This window comes from Artibeus jamaicensis, unplaced genomic scaffold, assembly GCF_021234435.1.
Source record: "Artibeus jamaicensis isolate MK-2021 breed Jamaican fruit bat unplaced genomic scaffold, CSHL_Jam_final contig_867, whole genome shotgun sequence".
NCBI lineage: Eukaryota > Metazoa > Chordata > Mammalia > Chiroptera > Phyllostomidae > Artibeus > Artibeus jamaicensis.
The window spans coordinates 8,440,236-8,446,778 of NW_026521995.1; the positions used below are offsets into that span (position 1 = coordinate 8,440,236).

The following is a 6,543-nucleotide window of genomic DNA, read 5'->3' on the forward strand; positions in this document are numbered from 1 at the left end:
CACTCCTTACATCTGCATCGCTCAGAAGGCCTGCTGACGCTGAGAATTACTGGCTTTCTTTTTAACAAATAAACATATGTATAAAGCCAATACACTGTATATTTTAAACTTATGCAATATTATAGATCAACTGTGTCTCAATAAAATAAAAATTTAAAAATATTCTACAAGGCAAAAATGTGTATTAAATGATAAAATTACATGAAAGAACATTTAGAACATATGTAAAAGGTACAACTATAATAATTCAAATACCCTTGGTGCTCACTTTGGCAGCACATACACTAAAGTTGGAACGACATGGAGATTAGCATGGCCCCTGCGCAAGGATAACACACAAATTTGTGAAGTGTAAAAATTAAATAAATAAATGCCCCTGTGTATTAGTTTCCTATTGCTCTATCACACATGACCATAAACTTAGCTGCTTAAAACAACAGCCATTTATTAGCTCACAGCTGTGTGTGTCAGAGGTGCAGCATGGCGGGACCGAGTTCTCTGCTGAGGTTGCCACATGGCAGCAATCAAGGTACCAATCAGGCTAAATGCTCGGTGCAGGCTCTGGGGAAGCATCAGTTCCAAGCTCATTCTTGCTCTTGGCAGACTGTAGCTCCTTGCATTGTGGGATTTAAGTCCTCCTTTCACTGACATGTGACTCCCTCTATCTTCAAGCCAGCAATGACATGTCAGTCAAATCCTTCTGATGTTTTGAATTTCTAACATCCTAATCTGCAACCCTGGAAAAAACTCTGCCTTTAGAGAGTTCATGTGATTGGATCAGGCCCACCCAGACATTTCTCCCCTTTGATTAACTCAGAATCAGCTGATTATTAACCTTAATCACATCTATAAAATCCTTTTTGCACATTAAATGGCAGAATCACAGATGTAACACAAAGGAACAGAGATCATTAGGGCCTTTTTAGAGTTCTTCTTACCACATGTTGTATCCAGCATCGTTATAACAAGATGAAAATACTACCAATCCTCTATGGGTACCTTCCTGGTCTTACCCCCTTCCTGCCACTTCTGGGCCTGGCCTTCTCTTGCTTTTCTTTACCTTTAGCACATGTGCATCCAACACTAAGAATATATCATTCCAGGGTACCTAATTTCAAAGTATATCTAGATGGAATAATGTGAAAATAACCTTGGTGGTAAAGGATAGTTTTTTTGACAAAGGTGCTAGAATCATTGGATATCCACATGTAAAAGAGTCAGCTTTGCCCCACACCCTGCGCAACGTGCCAAGAGTAATTCAAAATGGATCAGAGATCTAAATGTCAAGGCTAAAATTATAAAACTTTTAGAAAAAAAGAAAGCATAAGAGGAAATGTATGTGGCCTTAAGTTAGGCAAAGATTTGTTTTTCTTTTTTTTTAAAGATTTTATTTATTTATTTTTAGAGAGGGGAAGGGAGGGAGAGAGGAAAACATCAATGTGGGGGTTGCCTCTTGTGCGCCCTCTACTGGGGACCTGGCTTGCAACTCAGTCATGTGCCCTAGACTGGGAATGGAGCTGGTGACCCTTTGATTCACAGGCCATGCTCAATCCACTGAGCCACACCAGCCAGGGCAGGCAAAGATTTCTTAAACATGATACCAAAAGTACAATCCACAGATTGATAATCTGTGGCTTTCTCAAAAATTGAAAGCTTCTGCTTTTCAAAATAAACTATTAAGACCATAAAAAAGCATGCTACAGACTAGGAGAAAACATTTGCAAATAATATATCTGACAAAGGACTTGTACCTAGGATATATAAAGAACTATGAAAACTAAATTTTTTAAAATCTCAAAATAAAAAAACCTCAAAAAAGATTCTGACACTTCACCAATAAGATATATAGATGGCAAATAGACACATGAAAATATGCTCATCCTTATTAGTTATTAGAAAAATCCAAATCAAAAGTACAAGATAAGATTATTCACCTACTAAAATGGCTGAAAATAGAAAGGTGAGTGGGTAAAAAAGTTGTGGTATATCCATACAATGGAATACTGACAACAAGACGGAATGGCCTATTGATACCTGCAACATGAATGAATCTCATTATAATGATCATGAATGAAGAAGCCAGACAACAAAAGTACATAGTGTAATTCCATTTATATTAATCCCTAGAAAAAGCAATATAATTTACTGGGAAAGGAAGCAGGTCAGTTGGTGTTTAGGGTGATGGGAAGAATCAGAAGGGAGGGTTACATGGGGCAGAAAACTTTTGAGAATTATGCTATGTCTGTTATCCTGATGGTGTGATGGTTTCCTGTATAAATATGTGAAACTGTTTAAATTGTTTATATATGTGCAGCTTATTGTGTAGCAATTCTGAAAAATCCATTTAAAAGGCAGAAAAATTAATTTACTCTGAACTTTATATATTTAAAAAATCAACTGAATGGATTATTTACCAGCTGCTTGAGCATGTGCAAACGAAAACACAGCACAGAGAGTCACCCACAATTGTGTGTCTAATTAGTCCCAGGAGAACAAACAAATTTAATAAATAAACATCTTTGGTATACGATACACTATCATCACTGGTTCATGCAGTCTTACTTATTTTGTTTGCTTCTATGTTTATCATAATGTTATGAAGAGTCATGAGTACCTGGCCAAATAAATAATTCTGATTATCACTTTGACCCATTTTATACCCTGGCCTTCAAACGCCCTGCCTAAAATTACAACCACCTTGAATTTCCTATTTAACCTTCTCTTGATATCTTAGAATGTTTCATGTTTCATGTAACATGATTTTGAAAACTTGTTTAGTTCTGAATGTTCTTTAAACTTTTTTGAAATGGGTATCATGCTCATGGCGGCACTATTCACAGTAGCTAAGAGATCAAAGCAACCCAAGTGTCCACCGACAGATGAATGGATACATACATTGTGGTGTATATACATACAGTGGAATGCTATGCAGCCTTAGGAAAGTAGGAAATTCAGACACATGCTACAACATGGATGAATCCTGAGGACATTATGTTAAGTGAAATAAACCTGACACAAAAAGACAAAAACTATATGATTCCACTTATATGAGGTGTCTAATGTAGGCACATCCACAGAAGCAGAAAGTATAAAGGTGGTTACCAGGCAGTGGGGAGAGGGGAGTAGGGAGTATTTTCGTGGATATAGATTTTCAGATTTACAAAATGAAAAAGCTTTTTAGATATGTTTCACAGCAACACACTTAAAAATGTATTGAACTATATACTTAAAAATGGTAAGATGGTAAATTTCATTGTTATTTATTATATAAACCATTACAAAATAAATGCAAATGCTAAATGTAGTCTTTTCCCACTAACATTGCTAAATTATTATTCATATTATTGTATGTAACTGTTTTCACTGTTGTAAAATATTACTTTTCTTGTTCCTTCTTTCTTTGGTTTATTTTGATAGTTTATTTTGCTTGACATTGATTTTCAGCATTTTATTAAAAATTTATTCATTAATGGTTATGTATTTTCTGCAATATGTTTTAATGTAGTAAAGATAATATAATATGTATTTTAATACAAAGTATTTCTGTTATTGTTTAGAATATTTTCTAATTTTTATTATGATTTCTTCTTTGACACATGGGTTATTCAAAAGTATAATTTAAAGACTGTAATTAGATTAGAATTTTTATAGTTACATTTTGTTCATTATTTAGTTCATTGTGTCCAGAGAAGCACAATATATGAGTCATTTTTAAAATATTCGTGTGATTGAAAAGAATGTCATTCAGTTTTAAGTATTTTCAAATTTTGGTCATCATATTTTTAGAATTATAGGTTGTTTAAATCTCCACGGAGTCAAAAATTTTAATGACTTATTTTTGTCATTAAATTCTGATATATTTTGGTCAGTATAATACCTATTCTTTGAAATTTGTTGAGGTTTTCTTTATGGCTTACAGAATAATGAATTTTTATAACTGTTAAACTTGCCCATTAAATCAAGCTTATTAATAGTGACATTCAAATCTATATTTCTAACTGGACTTTTAAAAATATATCAACAATTACATATTTGCTAAATTCCCTACCATGGCATTGGATTTGTTGATTTCTTCTTGTAGTTTTATCAACTTTGTATATATTCAAATCAATTTCATATGTATATATATGTTTAGAATTTTTAATGTAATTTTTACATCTTATTGGTGAATTGAACATTTACTATTATGTAATAAACATCTGTATACCTAACAGTGCTTTTTATTTTAAAGTACATATTTTTATTGTTTTATAATAATTAATAAGTTATACCACTGTTCTTTTAATTAGCATTTACCTAACATATATTTCATATACTCTTACATACTACCTCTACATAGTCCTATGTATTAGATTACCTTATAAATGAGCATAAAACTGAATTTTTAAAATCCATTCCATCAATCTCTATTTTTTCACTTACAATTTTAGTTCATTATATTGGTCGTGATTATTTATATATATGGATTTGTTTAAATCATGTTTTTATTCAATTTTCTGGCTTTACTATATTATTTTTCATTTCTTATTTGTTTCTCTGAAGCAATGTTAACCATCCATATTACCAAGGACTTCGTGGTTAAAAAAAAAATTAGTGAGCACTAGCTTTCTGCTTGGCAAGGGTGTCATAGCTTTCCTTCCACTCTTCTCTTTGCTGCTATTGGTCCAAAGCTGTGGAAATAACCCCAAAGAGATTTGACCCAGTTTCTTCTCTGGTCTATTTTTCATTTTAAGAACCCAACCCCAGAGGATTAGGGAAATCCCCAAGTGGTAAGAAGCTCACACCCTTTGAAGAAGCCAGCAGATGACAGGAACCTAGTAAGGAACTACTTGCTTTTCCTTCCATCACCACCATTTGCAGACCCTTCCTTCCCTATGATCTGCAGGAAGTGGGGACCACAGGGTGTCAGTCTCTCTAAGGATCCACCAGTGCTTCCAGACCTGTCCCTTACGGTGTTGCTCCCCTAACCCCATCACTAACCACCAGCATGTCCCTTTCTTACTTGCCAAAATACTGCACTGCTTTCTCAGAAAAGGAAGAGACCCACAGTTCTCTGCACCTTCTTTCGCTTGGTCTAAACTGTAATTTAGGAAGCAGGAATTCTATGATGTTTGAACAAGGTAGTTGATCTTTTTCTAAATTCAGATGTCTTACTTTACTCCCCCAAATTTAATTTCTTTAAGTCTTTCTTTTGAGAGTGATTTGGGAGGGGGTCAAAAATCAGGATCAGTACTATGTAAGCTTGTTCTTAGATGTTCATATCCTTGGTTATCTACATGTTCTAATTCTCCTAAAATGAATTTATACTGTTTGTGTAATTTAAATATAAATTTCACCTAAGTTTATTTAAAAATAAATGTCATTAAATTTCATTCTAGTGTTTTCCAATCAATTCTTGCAACAAATATTTGAGCTTCTGGTGTTCTAGGATGATATTAGCTGACTTGTAATTGTCTGTTTAAATAAAGCCTCTTTTGCTCTTTTTACTACTAATATGATAATTATATAAGCCAAGCAGAATTCACCTCTGTTCTGGAGATTATCCGTGAAAATAATACAATTAATGTATTTTTATTTTATCCTGAGGCATTCTCTTTGAATCTTTTCAACACAATGCTCTTATAAACAGGATAAAAACATCAGCATTTAGATTAACAGCTGAATTTTGTTTTAAATATTTCCTTAATTATAATCTATTTAATTTTTTGCGATTTAAGGGATTTTTGTTGTTATTGTTATGGGTTTCCAGAGAAAATTTCTTACTCGTGTTTCTTATATGACGATTTTGTGTTTTCTGGGATGCAGAGCTGAAAAAATATGATGACCGTTACTCTGAAAAGCTGTCTTCTTATTTTGCTCTTTTAAATTTTGCACCCAAGCAACAATTCTCTTTTAGAAATACATCTTTTCAAAAAACAATAGTCATAGTTTAATAATTCATGCAGAAATACAAGTTTCCAAAACTGGAGGAAGCTCAGTGAATCTTGGGGAAAAGTTAAAAAAAAAAAGCAATTAATTCCTGCTAGAATGCTAACGTCCTCTTGAAACTTAGAAAGACTGAGCAATGTAAGAGCCAGATGAGTGTGAGATGTGGGTTTTTCTCACCTTAGAGAAACTAGAGACAAAGACTACCTGTAACTAGCAAGGCTATGGCTCTCGGAGAGACAAGCTGGACCTTCATCATTTCAACAGAGGACAATTTTTATTTTAAAACTCCACACATGACTCAGATTTAAAACCTTCAAATTGTAGAGACTCAAAAAGCATCCTAGACAAAAAGAAAAAGGTAAAAAAGTGGAAGAAATAAACGATAGTATCAAGATATAATGCCAACGATAAGATGACCCTGGTGTCCACACAATGTAAATGAAGAAAAGGAAGGAGAATGAAGCAACCAGTAGCATATGCTAAAGCCAGGCCACTCTGGTTTTAGGAGACTGGGCTCTGTTCTGTGTCTGTTCTTTTACTTGCCTGCCCTTTCTTGGGAGCACAGTGTTGTAGAAAGAATATTGGCCAGATCAACAATAAAAACAAAAAACTCTC

General features: G+C 33.7%; 1 non-coding gene across 1 annotated transcript; it reads left to right on the forward strand.

Moving 5' to 3' along the window:
* Positions 1 to 260: 260 nt before the first annotated feature.
* Positions 261 to 364, forward strand: LOC119045972 (U6 spliceosomal RNA). Its single transcript, XR_005081885.1, has one exon. It is a non-coding gene; the product is annotated as a U6 spliceosomal RNA (small nuclear RNA).
* Positions 365 to 6,543: the final 6,179 nt, after the last annotated feature.